Source organism: Sus scrofa, chromosome 13 (assembly GCF_054392235.1).
Source record: "Sus scrofa isolate SSC_HxYL_T2T_F1_AM1 chromosome 13, Sscrofa_HxYL_maternal_Yorkshire_Landrace_v2.0, whole genome shotgun sequence".
NCBI lineage: Eukaryota > Metazoa > Chordata > Mammalia > Artiodactyla > Suidae > Sus > Sus scrofa.
This window is the reverse complement of record NC_139395.1, coordinates 127,872,534-127,891,007: the sequence shown is the minus strand read 5'-3', so window position 1 is coordinate 127,891,007 and position 18,474 is coordinate 127,872,534. Positions and strand designations below refer to the sequence as shown.

The window sequence follows — 18,474 nt, the reverse complement described above, 5'->3', positions numbered from 1 at the left end:
AAGGTATTACAAAATGTATGAAAGCCCTGTAGAAATTTAAAGAAAATGATCTGTGGGCTGAATCTGGCCTAACAAATGGCGGTTTGCCACAGCTGCAAAATGCACACTCTCGGATCGCATCAAATGCAAAGAATCTAATCTCAGTGATGAAGTTCTACAAAGGGTTAGGATTGGCTAGAAGTTAGTCATAATTCTTTAGGGCAGAGTGCAGTACCCCTCAACTATGAGACAGCATCCATTGGGATGTTCATGCCAAAAATTAATCCTTATTGTCATCAAGTATACACTTGTAGCAGAAATTCAGAGAATCCTGAGGGGGACATGCCAAGAAAGGAAACAAAGACTCCAGTCATTCCATAAACTGAAGTAAACACTTTCTACCCAGCAGAGACCCTCAAGTGAGAAATCACAAAAACTAGATTTTCCATTCTACACTTAAACATGGCAGTTTCAAAAGGCATAAATGTATGTATGTATGGGAAACAGTGTTGACTCCATTAGACAGCATTACAATTTTTTGGCCATCTGTATGTTCAGCTCATCTTTACATGAAAACATAATATGGATGTAATTAAGAAATAAAGGAAAACCAGCCAAGAGATACCAAGGACCTTGCCTTAAATATGATAGAATGCATTCCTTTCATTGCCTAATTTAGCTTCATTATTGCTCAAATGGGTGAGTAGTTCACACAAATTACGAAGTATACACATATATAAATATATGTAAACACAGAGATTTCTGTAAAATTTTTCATCCTCTTGTATCATTTGTGTCAATGCAAATATTGGAATTATTTCTGGTCGTTAAATGACTGTAAAAGCCAATCTAATAGTAAAAGTACCACCAAGAATCAAGAGAACCAATCTATTAAACCCACATACAACACATACACATGCTACTTGTTGAATTGCTTTTCTATCTTCCAACTGTGTTTCACTTGGAGAACACCCTTGACTGAAGTGTATTCTTGCACTCAGTGAGAAGCAATGTCATTCTATGAATCACCTATTTGCTATTTAAACTTTGAAGAGGGGTGTTATTTTGTTTTGTTTTAAAATTTTTTAAATAACTTATTGTTGATTTACAATGTTGTGCCAATTTCTGCTGTATAGCAAAGTGACCCAGTCGTACTTTTTCTCATATTGTCTTCCATCATGTTCTATCACAGTTCTCTGTGCTACATAGAAGAACCTCATTGCTTATCCATTCTAAACATAATAGTTTCCATCTACTAACCCCAAACTCCCAATCCATTCCACTCCCTCTCCTGCCAAAACTCTTTTCTCCAGGTGTGTGACGGTGTTTCTGTTCTGTAGATAGGTTCGTTTGTGCCATATTTTAGATTCCACATATAAGTGATATCATATGGTATTTGTCTTTCTCTTTCTGACTTACTTCACTTAGTATGAGAATCCATGTTGCTAAAAATGGTATTATTTCAATTCTCTTTTATGGCTGAGTTGTATTCCATTGTTTATATATGTACCACATCTTAATCCATTCATCAGTTGATGGACATTAAGGTTGTTTCCATGCCTTGACTATTGTGAGTAGTGCTGCTATGAACATACAGGTGCATGTATCTTTTTGAATTATGGTTTTGTCTGGATATATGCCTGGGAGTGGGATTGCTTGGTATTTCTTTTTTTTTTTTTTTTTTTTTTTTGGTCTTTTTAGGGCCATGCCACAGCATATGTTGGTTCCCAGGCTAGGGGTCCAATCAGAGCCGTAGCCGCAGGCCTACACCAACAGCCACAGCAATGCAGTATCCGAGCCACGTCTGCAACCTACACCACAGCTCATGGCAACGCCAGATCCTTAACCCACTGAGCAAGGCCAGAGATCGAACCCGCAACCTCATGGCTACTAGTTGGATTCGTTAACCACTGAGACTCAACGGGAACTCCTGGTATTTCTATATTTAGTTTTCTGAGGAATCTCCACACTGTTTTCCATAGTGGTTAGACCAATTTTCTCATTCCTACCAACAGTGTAGGAGGGTTCCCTTCTCTCCACACCTTCTCCTACATTTGCTATTTGTAGATTTATTAATGATGACCATTCTGACCATTGTAAGGTGGCATCTCACTTTAGTTTTGGTTTACATTTCTCTAATAATTAGTGATTTAAACTCTGTTTTGGGGGACTTCCTATGGTGGTTCAGCAAGATAAAAAAACAACTAGTATCCATGAGGATGTGGGTTCAATTCCCTGGCCTCACTTAGTGGGTTAAAGATTTGGTGTTGCTGTGGCTATGGCGTAGGTTGGCAGCTGCAGCTCTGATTTGACTCCTAGCCAGGGAACTTCTGTATGTCACAGGTATGGGCCTTAAAAGCAAAAAACCCCAAAAAACATAAACAAAAACCACCTCTTTTTTTGATCTAGTACTTTAACAGCTTAAATAAGATTAAACTCTTATTTCAGTAGTGAACCAACAACAGCACCTAAGAGTCAAAAACAATGGATATCTATTCTCATACTTCCCTACAAGGAGAAAAGTATATCTACAGTTTAATGATGCCAGAAAAAGGAAATTGTGACTCTGACCTGTCTCCTGGGGCATAAAAAATGTGGTATTAAGTAACGCATGAACACATGGTATTCTTTTGTCCTTCCATCCATAAAAGAGAGGAAAAGCATTCCCTATTCACCATGCAAAGATCCTGCCTATTTTTCTAGCCTAAATCCCTGTTACTCCTCCACAAAAAACCATGATTGTGGCCAGGACACTTTACTATTACTCCTTCTGAGCACATCAAGCACTTGTCTCTTCAACTCTTCACTCATTTTGTCCCCCCTTCGTAGACACTTTATTTCCCTTTGCACTGTCATATCCATTCTTTTAATCCCCTATTTTATCATTATACAGCATTCTAATATTATTTCAGTATTACTTCTAAGATCATTTTCCTCTAAATCCTATAGATCTTATTTTTATACCTCATTTATGGTACTTCCTATATACTGTCTTTCTAACTAGTGTCTATATTAGAAGGGGTCAATGAAACCTAGCACTAGGAGGGACTATAGGGGACATATGGTCCAACTGTCCAACCCATGCAGGAAGCCATTCTCTGCACTACCAGCAAATGCTTACTTTAGTTTGCTTGGCTCCCAACCTTCCTTCAGCATCCAAAGATGGGAAACACACATTTTCTTTATTAAATACACACACAGAACAATAGAACCCAGTGCAAAGTAGCCTCAGTAAATGCCTGTTGAATGAATAAAAATTCTTTATTTTAAAGTTGAATAGCTCTAATTTTGAACTAGTGCTTCCTCATACTTAGCTCAAATGTAGCTCTGTCATTTTGACTAGTGATAATTATTCTGGGCCTTGGCTTGCTTCTATACATAGCAGATGTCATATACTTCAATATCAATTATATAATGAGATTTATCTTGACCACATTGACTATTGATCCCCTTTAATCATCTAAGATAATTTCCAGACCCTCTCTTGGGAAACTTACCACTTAGATTATAGTTGAGAAGAGAGTTCAACATTCCTCTGAGCACCTGGAGTATGGAATCTCTCTCTACTTGGGGAACTGTATTAATGCCCAGCAGAGTATCACAATGCAGATAGCAAAGATTTACTCAAAATAGATTGAAAATCTATGTGATTGGCATAGCATGGATGCCCCATTACCATACCACCTCTAGAAGATACATACATTCATTCCTAACAATATTGTAGTCTATGCGTACTTTTCAAGATCATTCTCTGGCATTCAAAAGACCACCTTGATTTTCCTTAAAGTCCGTCTGCCAACTTTTCACAAGAAAACTGAAGATAAAGGCTGTTGAACCATGAAATGAGGATGGAGAACAGCATGTCTACACATGTACATGTGGAAGAGAGAAGTTCAAACTCCAGAAACAGCAGATGGACCAAGCTCCACAATGAACAGAACAGGTTGAGAGTAGAGACATCTTTGTTATTTTTTTTTTTATTCCTTTAACTTTCAATCCTTCAGGAAATCCAATCTCTAATCAACACAAAATAGTACAATTTAACAGCCACGTTATTGTTTTCTCACAGTAGACCTAGTTTTCACAGGCCTACATTCAATATTATTAGGTGCATTTGACTTCCGTAATCTTCAGAAAGTGTGCTGCTGCTTTTCTATGTCAAATAGTTAACAATCTTTTAAGTATAAATATATTTTTTCAATATTTTCAAACTCTAATCATTTCAGGGGCTAGAGTTCCAGTTTTATTTATTAGTTTCAACCACATACTTGTGTTAGAACAGAGAAAGGAGAACACTTGGTGGGAAAAGGTTGTCATAATTTTTTATGTGCTACAAAGATAAACTATAAAATACATATATGTTTTGGCCAAAATATTCTACTCATCTATTTTTCATAGAAAGAGGGTCCTTACAAGGAGGTAGGACAATGGTTTCTAAGCTCATGCCCAAGTTATCAAAGAGGAAACTGCAGCATTGTGACCCTTGAAAAGATTATAATAATTGAAAAATTACATAATCACTTTATTATTATTGTAATTGAAATTAAAGTATATAAAGCAATAAACTTTAATTACTTAATTTCTGATAACATATGGCTTACCACTACTTTCCAAACCTATTTTCATTTCTTTTGACCTAAAGTAATTTAAGGGGAAATTTTTAAAAAAAGGTTTTACTTTGATCGCATATTGTGCTGTGTACTCTGAAATGAATTATGCCTTTAAATATGTATATTATGTGTAAACAACAATGCAGGTTTATCATGCATGGTGATCAATGAAGTCCTTTGCAACTGAATCAATAATTTTTTAATTTTATCACACTGCCACCAGAATTATAAAAAGTATATAAAAATCCGTCATTGAAATGAGAGAAATCTCTTCCACCTTCAATAAGTAAAACCAAAAGCAATAAGTGCCTAGAGACTAGATCATCTGTCAGTTACAACACATCATTCCAGTTTCTCAAATTATGAATATGTAGTTTTCTGAGTAGCAAATTTCATGGCTGAGGGAGTACAAATTAGTTTGCCAGTTCACAATGAGGTAAGTGGAATTTGGGAAGGTTTCAATCACCTGGGGAGTGGATGGAGCATATGGTTCAATGTTATTCTTAAGGTTTCAATAAGAAACTATGCTATGGAGCTGCAGTGTTAACAAAGGTGTGAGTCTTTAAAGCCTACTACCTAGGCATGGGCATTCTCATGAGGTCTGTCAGCATGCTGGGAGTAGTAAGCATTACATAGAATCTCAGTTTCTATTTCCAGTATCATTACCCCACTTACACACCCTTTAGGAGGACACCCAACATCCTCAGGCCAATTTTCATACATACTTTGTAAACCTGTAGAATATCTCTATGTAAAGTTATAAGAGTTGCATGGCTCTTTTACTGTGTGCCAAAAAAAGATTTCAGGCTCAAGTAAGACATATTTGTTTTACTTGTCTAGGTGTATCCATCAACAGCATTTATTGAGCTCCCACCGTGTGTAAAGATTCTTACTTGAAGAAAGTTGATCCAGAAAGGAAGAAGGTAAGTGCCTCTGCCTTCCAACTGCTGAGGAAGGAAAAACAATAAATGAATATGCAGTGGAGGTTTATTTTTAACCCAGCATTCTCAGAAATCACATTCAGAAAACAGAAGCTCTTTTTTTATTTAATTTTTTTTAAACAGATGCTCATTTTAGCCATGTTAGTTGCAGAGATGTGACACCAGATTGCTCTTTAAGAAAAGATTTGCTGCCTACGGGAAAGGAGTATGATTTGCCTCAGCCTTCCAGCTTATTCTCAGGACAGCTCCTAGCCAATCATTAAGCAAGCCAGTGCATCAGAGCCAAGCATGTCCTCTCAGCAAAGGGCATCTTTGCTCTGGGGGTGGAAACCCTGATGGCAGAGGTGCACCATGATATGACAGCTTCCTTATACAATCCTACTTCTGCTCTTTTTCTTTCACAGACATTATTCACCATTAAATGTTTTGCATGCCTAATTCCATATCTAAGATTCTTTGTGGAGAACCCAACTTACTTGCAACAGAGAGTCTTTTCAATGTATTTATAATTATTTTCTGTAATTAAAAAATGAATGAGATACTGATACATGCTACAACTTGCCTGAACCTTGAAAATATTAGGCTAAGTGAAACAAGCATCACAAAAGACTGCATTATATGATTCGATTTTTATTGAAATGTCCAGAATAAGCAAATTTGTAGAGGCAGAAAGCAGCTTAGTTGTTGCCAGAGCCTGGGAAGATGAGGAGATGGGAACTGACTGCTAAGGGGCATATGATTATTTTGGGGAGGAGTGAGAAAAGTGTTGTAAAATTGACTGCGGTAGTGGTTGCACAACTCTGAATATCATAAAAGCTACTGAACTATACACTCTAAATAGGTAATGTTAGGGCCTATGAAATATCTCAATAAAGCCATTAAATAATTTATTTTAATAGACTTTCCTATTTTCTGAAACATACCATACTCATAACAGTGACACTAGGAGGCTATAGGAGGACCCGTGGGCATTCTTTTTGACTGTTGTCACTTCCCAGTGCATGAGTATAGAGCAGCCTAGCTCTTCTATTTGGAAGATCTGAAGTGAAAATCAAACTACAAAATTTGTAAAATTATTAAACTAAATTTGTATACAATTCTACGACTCTAATCTCTTGCTTTTGGATGAAGGGAAAGCCAAGGCTCTCTGAGTGTTCTCTCATTGTTTAGAAGCCTCCTTTTCTGTTACTGTTGTGATTAGAATAACAGTGTCCAGAATTCATTTTGTATGTAGATGTGTGTATATAAGGATATATCTGCAGCAGGATCTTATGTGAGACTTTCTCTTTTGGTGCAGAATTGTTGAAGGTGTTAAGTATTCCATGTTTAGAAGAAAATGAGTAGTCTGTGAGGATGAGACATGAATTTACTAGAAGGAGACAAAACTGGCCCTGCTACCACTAGCCATCAGTTTATCTCCTCTGTAGAATCTGCAAAGGGACAAAGTTATCATCAAATCCTCTGCCATTGAGGTATCAATGTTCATGATGAGAAGCTATTGTCTTTCCTTAAAGCCAAGAGTAGGATGTGGCGGTATTACTGAGAGACTATATGAGGTACCTGAGAGAAAGGGATTCAGGCATTTCATTCCCTGGTTAGATGTCTGTTTGGCAGCTAACTAGCATATCTATCTCAGAGTCTGTCCAAGTAATAGGAAAAGAGTACTGAAGAGAGATAGCACAGCTAAGATAGGACATACCAGTGGGTCAGCCTATAATCCACCATTTGGCATTGCAAGGATATCTGAGTTTCTGGTGGACCAGGCGAATGCCATAGAAGGAAGCTAGTATGTAGCTATTTGTTGCATTCAATATAAGAGATCCACTTGCAGGGCAAAGAGATCCTAACAGTAAGAAGCTGAGGGTTAGATAAATAGTACTGGGAGCAGGGGAGGTGGGAAAATGAAAGATGTGTGGTGGGCGGATGACAGAGGGCAGAATGTTGAATTCAGGTCATATAAATTGACCAATTAATCTTATAAAAGTGCATCCAGAGTTAGGTCAGAGTTTTTGTGAAATAAGTAGTGTAGTTATTACCACCATTTAATTCTGGTTTCCCAGAATGACGCCTGCAGTTAAACAATCAAAACTGCTTATTATATCCAATCAATAGCTTCTACTACTTGGATCAGTCTGATTCACAACACTACACTTTTCAAATCACATTTCCTTAAATTCATTCTTTAAGGAAAACACCAATTAGCTTCCTATCATAGACAATTAAAAAATCTGCACACTAATTACCATCCTCTCTACTCAGTTTGAATCTACAAATATTTTAAAGCAAACTGCAATAAAAATCGGAGGCGGGCAGGGTCGAAGCAACGCATTTCTATTGCTCTCTAATGCAGAAATAAATTATTCTTGAAAAGCCCTGCACATATATTTTCATTCTCTAAGTCATTTAGGAAGAAGAGAGTAGCATAGCAGCCCTGTGACATCAAATATTAAAGACAAAAGACTGTGGATTTCAAGAACGCAATCATACTTAAGCCACTGGTTAATTTCTATATTTTGAGACAGCTTAGTCTTATCCTATATATCAGAAAGTATGCATCAATTACTATCATGATCATCAAAAATAAAATCTCACTGGGAGAAACACCAAACAATGAGTTTTATCAAGGAAAAACTGTGTTCAATTTGTCTCTGTTCCCCCTGCCTAAACCAATGTTTAACCACATGGTTTTAATAAGAGTGTAGATAAAAGGTTGAGTGTGTGCATGGAGTGAATAATCTTTTCCTATTTCTCCATCACTTTCTAAAGCCAGTTAGTCAGTTTCACTCTAGATATGTCTCTGGAATTTACTACTTCTCGTTAAAGCCCCTCCAAAATTCTGCTAGAGCTTTATTCTCTCTTACATTCTTCTAACAATCTCTCCAATGATTTCACCTCTTGAAGGCATCATTGCAGGTAACTTTTTAATTCAAAAGTCAGAGCTATCACTCTCCCACTGCCAAATTTCTACTGGCTCTGGTTGGTGTACGTGTAGGATACAATCTAACCATCTCATTGAAAAAAATACAATGCCTTTGTGATCAGTCTCCAAGCTAGTTATTTTTTAATTTTTTTCTGGCTGCACCCAGGGCATGTCAAAGTTCCCCGGCCAGGGCCAGGGCTACAACATAACTGAGCCACAGCTACTGCAATGCCAGATCCTTAACCAGCTGCACCACAAATGGACTTCCCAAACTACTTCTTTGTGTTCATTTCTGCCCATTTCCTCACCAAGTCTCATGCATCTATTTATCAGTAATACCTGGTGTCTCTCAGCACCCTAAATAATCAATGTTCTTGTGTGATTTTGCCTGTCAGCCTACAACATTCCTTACCATTCTTTCTTCATCCAGCAACAAGCACCTTCCTAGCACTGCACTGAGTGTTGAATAGAACCTTACATTGTACTCAAAAGAAATTTATTATTTTATATCAGTACACATCTCTGATGTTACCTCTGTCTCAAAGCCTTATTCAACTTTCTCTGACAGAGGTAGAAGTATTCCTATTATGATATGGTTTTGCTCTAATTTCTGTGTCTCTCTCTTTTTTTTTTTTTTTGGTTTTATCTTTTTAGGGCTGCATTTGCGGCATATGGAGGTTCCCAGGCTAGGGGTTGAATCAGAGCTGTAGCTGCCAGCCTACACCAGAGCGACAGCAACGTGGGATCCGAGCCACGTCTGCGACAGCTCAGGGCAAGGCTGGATCCTTAACCCACTGAACAAGGGCAGGGATTGAATCCGAAACCTCATGGTTCCTAGTCAGGTTCGTTAACCTCTAAGCCATGACAGGAACTCCTAATTTTTGTGTCTTAAATATTTGTGTGTGTTTGTATCGTCTCCACTAAAGATCAGGGGCTTTGCCTCTCATCTACATCCCTGACATTTAAAAGAACCCTAGGTTTGCAAAATAAATGTAAATTAAAAAGCACGAGTGAATGATCAAAGTGATAGAAATAGACATTCAGATATTTGAACAACAAAAGAAATTCAATAATTCAGACTACATAAATTCTAAACTAATGATGGTTGAGACAAGGCCCAGGAAAAAAATTTATCAAGTTTACCAACTTTTAACATAAGAATTTGATTATTAAATGTATCTTAGAAAAAGGTATAAAAAAGAATATTAAAAGTACTTCAGCTAATTTTTTAAGTATGTGAAAACAATTAAGATGAAAATATTTATTTCCTAATATCACATATATTCTTTAATACGAATAACCTACTGAATTGTATTAACTAGTATTTTGAATTGCATTTTCACTAATACATGCACTCCATTAATCTGTAATATTACTAATCTTACTATTCATAGATAAGAAGTAGCGGAATCACCCAAGTTCCCGTAAATTTGACTTTAGGCTTTCAGATCTCTAATGGATTTTTTTTTTTTTTCTATCAACTTAACATCTTAATATTTGTTGGCTTTGATCAAAATAATGATTACACATCACTCTTTCATTACATAGTGAATCTTCTTCCAAATTGGTAGGCACTCTAAGGAAAGATAAAGTCTAATATCAAGTTTCTATTCCCTTTGTTTGAACTCACAGTGATTAACATTCCTAAGAGGCACGCATGTGTGTTTTCTGCATAATTCCCTTCATATACATACATGAATGTGTATGTGTGTATTTTTACATATAAATTGTGATTTAGCTAAATGTGTCCAGATACAGACACTTATAGATAGAATAGATTATTTCCTGGTCTAAATATGAATTCATGGGAGGAGGCGCATAGGACTGGGTCACTTTGCTCTACAGCAGAAACTAAAGGAACACTGTAAATCAACTATACTTTAATAAAATTTTTTTTGAATTCTAAAAAAAATATGAATTCCTAGAAAATGTTATCATTGATATGCAGTTTCCAAAGATAGGAAATCTAATATTTATATTGTTACATTTATAGAAAAGTATAGATAATTTCTGTCTTACAGAAAAAATATGGAGGCCTATATATTTAAGATTGGTCACTGGAGAAGCAAAAGTTTTTTTTATTTCAATAGACCATAGACCATAGGGTTTGGTTCTGGAATAAAGACTATTAGCTTTTAAAATAATTTCTCGGGGAGAGAAATGAAATAAAATTCAAGAAAATATGAAAAAAATCAGAGGAAAATTATACTTGTTTTCAAAAGAATGAAATGAAGTTTCCCATAGCAGGAAAAAAATATGTTGCTAGAGTAAACAGACTATAGGTATGTCCAAATTGCAGTTTTTGTGCTTTACTTTGCCATGTCTTCATGGTCCAGTATGAATCATATTATAAAATGTAAAATGAAAGGTATAATAATGTTAAAAAATAATTTGGAATATTCTAATACTCTACCTTTGGTTCCACTTTTAAATATTTGAAATATTAAATAAAACAGATTAATAGATATACCAATAATATACTTAAATACATATTTTATTTAAAAAAAAAGCTTATATATGTAATTGGACTTATGGCTTATGATGCTTAATTTTATATGTCAATGTGACTCAGATAAGCAAAGCCCAGACAGGTGGTAAATCATTATTTCTGGGTGTGTCTGTAAAGGTCTTTCTATAGAGATTAGCATTTGAATCATAGACTGAATAAAGATCCCATCATCTAATCCTTTAAAAGCCCAAAGAGATAAAGAAGGTGGAGGAAAGATGAATTCATTCTCTGTTTAAGCTGGAACATTGATCTCTTCCTGTCCTTTGTCTTTTCCTGTTCTTTGCCCTTGGACTTTAACCAGGACTTAGGCCATTGGCTCCCTGGTTTTTCAGGGCCTTCAGACTCAGAGAGGGACTTTTATCACTGGCTCCTCTGATTCTTAGGGATGGGGTTGGGACAGGAACTATACCACCAGCTTTCCTGGGTCTGCAGCTTTCAGGTGGCAGGCTGTGGGACTTCTCAGTCTTCATAATTGTACTAGTTAACACTCATAATAAATCTCTTTCTATATATCTCTCCGCACACCCTATATGTTCTGTTTTTTTGGAGACCAGTACATGACTTCATTCAAACAATGGAAGTAAGAAATTCTTTCAGCAATATGTTAAAACACTTTAAGATTTTTCTAATCAGTCTCTTTACCTCTGTATTTCTGTTCTCTTGGCAGCTACTGTATTTGCTGGCCCAGGTCACAACCATGGACTTTTTGATTTGATCAGAACCAAAACCCTTTCCACTTCCCTACCATTGCACTCTTTGCTCATTCAGTCAGCTCTACACCAGGAATTTCACAGGAAAACAAAAATATAAAAGATAATAAGGGAATTATTCTAGCTGAGCTTAGATATTGCTGATCATCTATTTTTGGAAGATTGTAAAAGTAGAAACAGAAAATAAAAGCCCAAAGAGAAAGTCAATCACTGGACACTGATGTAAACATGTCCCAATGTCAGGATCTATCACTTGGGTATGACCGAGCCAAGGCAGCCAGGCTCAGCCCTCTGGCACATGGAAGGCAGGGAATGGCCTCCTACTAAGCAGTGGATAGTGACTGGCAGGAACCAACTAGTAGACACCATAAAACTTTGGGGCAGTGTAGCATGAAGGTGTTTGATGAGCAATGAGAAAGCCTACCCAGAATTTGAATGTTAGATCCTGGTGATGTGTCCTGCAAAAGGCAGCTTTTGCACTTTGAGGTAAGTATGCTGAAGTTTAAGGGGGTGTGTTAAGTATGCTGAAGTTTAAGGGGGTGTGTTTGGTGGAAAAAGGAGTTGGCAGGGGAAACTAGATTTCACATTAGACAGAAGAATTGACCTGGACAACTTAACCAAAGTACCTCACCAGGATTTGGGGAGATTTGAAAAGTTTGATGTCCTCTGATATCAACTGCAGTTAAATTAATTCTTGCTATTTAATTGCAGTGCATTCTAACTTCTGGAAGTTGTAACTTTTGAGATGTTCATCTGTGCCTATTTTCACCATGCTTTCAACCCACTCTTTCAGAAAATTCAGGGCTATCCACGCTCAAGAGATCATGTGGGACTGGACCAAAAGTTGTTGCCTCCTTGTAGACCTAGCCAAGCACTAGGGCTGCTGCCATAGGCTGTGCAGTGTGTGGAGTACAAAATTCCTTTTTTTTTTTTTTTTTTTTTTTGTCTTTTGTCTTTTTGTCTTTTTTTGTTGTTGTTGTTGTTATTTCTTGGGCCGCTCCCGCGGCATATGGAGGTTCCCAGGCTAGGGGTTGAATCGGAGCTGTAGCCACCAGCCTACGCCAGAGCCACAGCAACGCGGGATCCGAGCCGCGTCTGCAACCTACACCACAGCTCACGGCAACGCCGGATGGTTAACCCACTGAGCAAGGGCAGGGACGGAACCCGCAACCTCATGGTTCCTAGTCGGATTCGTTAACCACTGCGCCACGACGGGAACTCCCAAAATTCCTAAAAGCATGGGTCACATGACAGTGAAGTGAGTGGCACTCCCAAGAGTTACCATTTTGTCTGTGGTAAACAGAATGCACAGCTATGTGTGCAGGCTCTGCCTAAGGCCCACGGAGAGAGGGGTAATTTCAGCTTACTCCACCCTTAATATAGGACTTCATGTTATCTAATCCATTACAGAAGGTCAGCTCCCACAGGGCAGGTTCTTTTGTTCATTTTCTTCCTAGGTATATGCCAAGTACTTATGCCTGTTCCAAAGTAGACACTAGATAACTATTTGTTAAAGGAAAGGAAGACTCTAAATCTAGAGCAGGTAAGAAGATTTGGCTAGTGTTTATTTAATGAGGCTGCTATAAAGAAATCATAGAAATAAAAAAAGACATGATAGTGGCCTAAGTGGCATAGGCACTCCTTTTTTGAGGAGGGTACCCTCTGATGTTGCCTAAAAAAAAAGAAATGATCAAGTTCATAGCTTTGCTTATTGACATACAATGTGCACACCAGACACTGTCACTTACCCCTTACCTTTACTTCATTTCTAATTCTCAAAAGAGCCTAATAGATATATTGAAGAAAGCAATGGACCTTAAGAATTTCAGTAAGAGATTATGTCAAGATCAACAATACCAGGGGCTGTAAGGACACATTAGAATGATGGCTTCAATAAAATAAAATGAAATAATGCCATTTGCCCCAACATGGATAGACCTAGAGATTCTCACACTAGGTGAAGTGAGAAAGAGAAAGATAAATAAAATATGATAAAACTTATGTGTGGAATCTAAAATGTGACACAAGTGAACTTATCTATAAAACAGAAACAGACTCACAGACATAGAGAACAGACTTGTAGTTGCCAAGGGGAAGAAGGGGCAGGAGAGGGTTGGGTTGAGAGTGTGGGACCAGCAAATACAAAATATTATATATAGAATGTGATAAACAACAATGGGTCCTACTATATAACTATAGTAGGGAACTATATTCAATATCCTGTGATGAACCATAATGGAAAAGAATATGAAAAAGAATATAGATATGTATAGCTGAATCACTTTGCTATACAGGAGAAATGAATACAACATTGTAAATCAATTTCAATAAAAAATAAATAAATAAAACGAGGCTTCAAATTAGCCACCTTAAAATTCCAAGCCTTATAGGCCAAAAGCCATATCTAAAGACTGGATAGTGACCAACTTTTGGAAAGTAAAAACTGATCCAGGAAAGTAATATGATATCAAAACTCAATGCAAACATTACATAATGACAGCCAAATAGAACAAGAAAGAAGAGGGTGTACAGAGTCATTCCCCAGCAAAAGCAGAAGTCTCTTACTTTGCAAGCTGCCTCTGTTATAACATCAATAGTACAACAATTTGAGGACAAAATGCTGGAACCTTTAAAACATCAAGGGGTATTTATCTGAAATGATACTGAAGTAGACCCAGCAGTGGAAGAAAAGTTGCTTTTCCCAAAGGTCTTACGTATGCGTATCATTCAAACTGGTGACTATAACTGACTCAGAGTTTAGTGCAGAGCAGCACGGTGGCTCTCTCTGTCTCCTCTGATTACTTCTTTCACTGTCACACTATTAGGTGAGGACATCACATTCATTTTGGCAGGCAGGCACTGTATGATATGAAAACTCGAGTGATAGAAAATAATAAAAGCAACTTCTCGTGTTACCGTTTTGCCAACAAGTGGCATTTTATAAAATTATATTAAAACCTATGCCATCTGCAAAGCTGCCCTAAATCTTGCATTTGAAAATAAATAAGGATTCACCCTTAAAAATCTTGGCCTTAGCAATATTGTCATCAGATAACCTAAAAAAGATACAAATATGACAGGCATTCATTCCTATCTCACACCTTCTGCTCCTATAATAAAAATGACAAATTTCTGAAAATTTTAAAACTACATGCTGCCCATCTTTTAATGTAAGAACAAGGTACAGGGAAGTGAGAACAGCAAGGGTGGAGGAGTGTGTTTGGAAGAATGAAGTTCTTCCTTCCTTTCTTCCTTCTCTCCTTCTTTCCTTCCCACCTTCATCCTTTCCTCTTTCTTTCTCTCTTTCTTCCTTCCTTCCCTCATTCCTTCCTTTCTTTCTCCTTTCTTTCCACCCTTTCTTTCTTCCTTTCTCTCTTCCTCTCTTTCTTTCCTGAAAAGATAAACCTCGGCATTTTCTCTCCATACTGGTAAAAAACTTGCCCTCTGGGGAATTCCTGTCGTGGCACAGCGGAAACGAATCTGACGAGGAACCATGACGTTGCGGGTTCGATCCCCGGCCTCGATCAGGGGGTTAAGGATCCTTGTCGTGACTTGTGGTGTAGGTTGCAGATCCGGCTCGGATCCCGTGTTGCTGTGGCTCTGGTGTAGGCTGGCAGCTACAGCTCTGATTCGACCCCTAGCCTGGGAACCTCCGTTTGCCGTGGATTCGGCCCTAAAAGGACAAATGACAAAAAAAAAAAGAAAAAACTTGTCCTCTGGATGATACTGTAAGCTCAAGTATTTCACAAAAAAAATTATTTTTTTTCCATGTAAATAATCTTCTCCATTTGGTGAAGTATTTAATATCATTAAGCAAATTTTAGTACTCAATTTGTAAATAGCTGAGCTATGTGTGTGTGTCTCTTTACATATATGTGTGTAATCCAGTCCAAATCACTTGTTTGGCTTTTCCGTTTCTGGCCATTTTATGTCTCTTTGTGTCCTTTCCATGCTGTCATAGAAATAGAAAAGAAACAAAGACAGGTAGGAAGTAATTTGTCCATGTGTAATCTCTAAGTACGCCATAACAAATTTTGGCTCCATTTACTTTATACGATCTTTCAATATCCAAATAAGTTGCCTCTGATTGTTCCTATATCATGAGACTCACACTGTAAGAAGGCTACCAGGTGTACTTCTGTTTAATCATTGATCTTATTTCTCCCCTCCTCTCCACTCTCCCCGCTACTGCCAGAGTACATGTCCTTACTCTTCTCTAGCCCAAAAGTTACTGGTGACTAATTTTATTAATGATTGATGTTTCCATAAATTAATTCTTAAAAACTGCCCATTTCAACCTTCTAACAGCAGTGTGATATGTGGTTGGTTTGCTTTGAACTTTTAAGTCTTAGGAAAAGAAACTGCATATGTGGTACAAAAGTTGCCTAGATTAAAACCAAATTGAAACAAAAGGTCATGAACAATAGCATATATGATCACAATAATCACCACTTATAATTCTACTTAGGGTCTAGCAGGTATGATGTTTAATTTCCACTTTAATAAAAATAGTAGATAGTAGAAAGAAGGGGGCCAATGGACAGAATTGGCTCTGGCAGTAATTACCTCTGCATTCCTGGAAATTCTCGAAACTCTCTGGAATACGAAGATCAAGTTGGATTAGATGGTTTCCTAGGTCTCTTCTCCTTTAAAGCTCTTTTATTCTATTTAATCTTTCTAAGTTTAAGTTTCCTAATTTAAAATTCAGTAGAGGGAGGAAATTGATTAGTTAACTTTAGTCCTAACCATCCCTAAAATCTTATGATTTTAAAATGGTTTGGGATTTTTAATTTTTTTGACTTTCCAACCAAGAGGGAAAACTAATATATGGATATATAGATCTTAAAAAATCCAATTTCAAATTATTTTCACCCTAGAGTTTTCATCAATGTGACCATTTTCATAGGTATTTTTCATTTTCTATTAATACTAAATACAATGCAAATTCACTGAACTTTTTCTGCTGCAAAGAGTGAGTTTCAGATAACTGCTACTACTTTTTTCTCTCTTAATAATCTGCTTTAGTGCATAAAATACTAAAATTTCATTATATTAATTATTATATTTATATATTCCTCTGTACAGAATTAGAAATTTAAATTCATAGAATATTTTCAAGATATAGTCAAATGTATAGGTCAATGTAGAATATTTAATATAATAAGACTAGTCCAATGTTACAGTGAATAGTTCATCATAGGATCAAATATGATACCTTAAAATTAGAAACATACTTAGGGCTAAAGTTACTGTTTGTTTCTTTTTAAATTTTTTAAAATATATTTTTTCCTTTTTATGGCCAAATCTGCAGCATGTCAACTTCCCGGGCTAGAGGTCAAGTTGAAGCTGCAGCTGCAGACCTAAGCCACAGCCAGGGCAACACTGGATCCAAGCCACATATGTGACCTACACCACAATGCCAGATTCTTAACCCACTCAGTAAGGCCAGGGATCAAACCAGCACCCTCACAGACTCTATGTCTGGTTCTTAATGTGCTGAGCCACAACAGGAACTCCTAACTGTTTATTTCTTAATTCTTCTTGAAATTATGATTATGTTCCTTTATTCACAGTCATTACTTTGAACTTCCCTCTTACACCAAGAAGCTTTAACTACAGCATTGTGAATGGAATGCATTTATTATAAATTACACATTATAAAGATATAACTCACTTATTAAGGAAATCTCTTTAATTAAAGGTTTTATTTTTCTTCAACTGTAGCTTTAAGGTAATATATTTTTCATTCATGACATTACTATTGCAAATATTAAAGTTACAACTTGGTACCTAGTGAATAGTGTACTATGATCTGATTTTCTAAATAAGTTTCAGTATGTTAGGGACTGACACTGAAGAGTTGCCTCAGTATGACTCTGGGACAATATATTAACATTCTAAAGTATCTCTAGTCACCATAGAGTCCGAACTCTGACTTAGAATATTCTAAAATTTAATTTTTTTTCAGTAAGTTTCTTTCTACTCCTTTTTTTCCCCCTTCACAACTAGGATTGACCTAGTCCTAGACCAAGGAGAAAAGAGCTAATTTAACAAAGTCAGCTGTTCAATATCAAGTTCAGGTTTAGACAGTAGCATAATAAAGGATATCTATTAAGGATTCTGAGCTCAGGAGTTGGATAAACTCAAGTTAGAATCTGACATCTATCACTATGTGACTCCAGGCAAATTAGGTAAAATGTAAGCTTTGGTCTCCTAATTTGTAAAACTGGAACAAAGCAGTGTATTTTCAAAGGATTCTAGGGAAAATAAAAATGAGATAATACACCTTAATACTTGGTGAAGTACCCTGTACAGCAATCAATTAAATTACTATATACTTTATTTGACCTGTTACTTCTTAAAAAAACACCTTGTGAGCCTTCATTGGATATATAAGGAAATAAGTTTTTGTGATTTTTTTTTTTTTTTAATGTAAAAGGCAACATAAAACTGCAGTGGTGTCACAAGCTTGCCAGAACTCATAGTTATATCTTCCACATACTTCGTAGCTGGAAACTGGCTATGAACTACTGGGAACCACAGAGGTAAAGCATACAAGTTCTGGTCCAAGATGGCAACATAGAAAGCTACAGAAGTCACTTCCTTTTATGGACATGGCTATCTACAGTTACGAATAGAGCAATTCAATCTGAAAGAAATCCAGAAACAAGTGACTGACTCCTACACATGAGGAAAACAAGAAAATACCTACATCAAAACAAGTCTTGGAACATAAGAACTGCAGGCCATAATAGAACAATATGATATATTCAAAGTGCCAAAAGAAAAAAAAATACTAAGCAAA

The 18,474-nt window shown here is 36.6% G+C and overlaps 1 protein-coding gene across 45 annotated transcripts in view; it reads right to left on the bottom strand.

The window, feature by feature from the left end:
• NAALADL2 (N-acetylated alpha-linked acidic dipeptidase like 2) overlaps positions 1–18,474 on the bottom strand; it is a 1,339,033-nt gene that overhangs the window by 1,017,893 nt on the left and 302,666 nt on the right. For 16 of the 45 annotated variants that reach the window (XM_084990306.1, XM_084990323.1, XM_084990305.1 and 13 more), the window contains one exon: positions 5,483–5,536. The exons of the other annotated variants lie outside the window; for them this stretch is intronic. The gene's annotated coding sequence lies outside the window, so the exon portion shown is untranslated. The remainder of the gene's footprint in view (positions 1–5,482; positions 5,537–18,474) is intronic. 45 annotated transcript variants of the gene reach the window in all.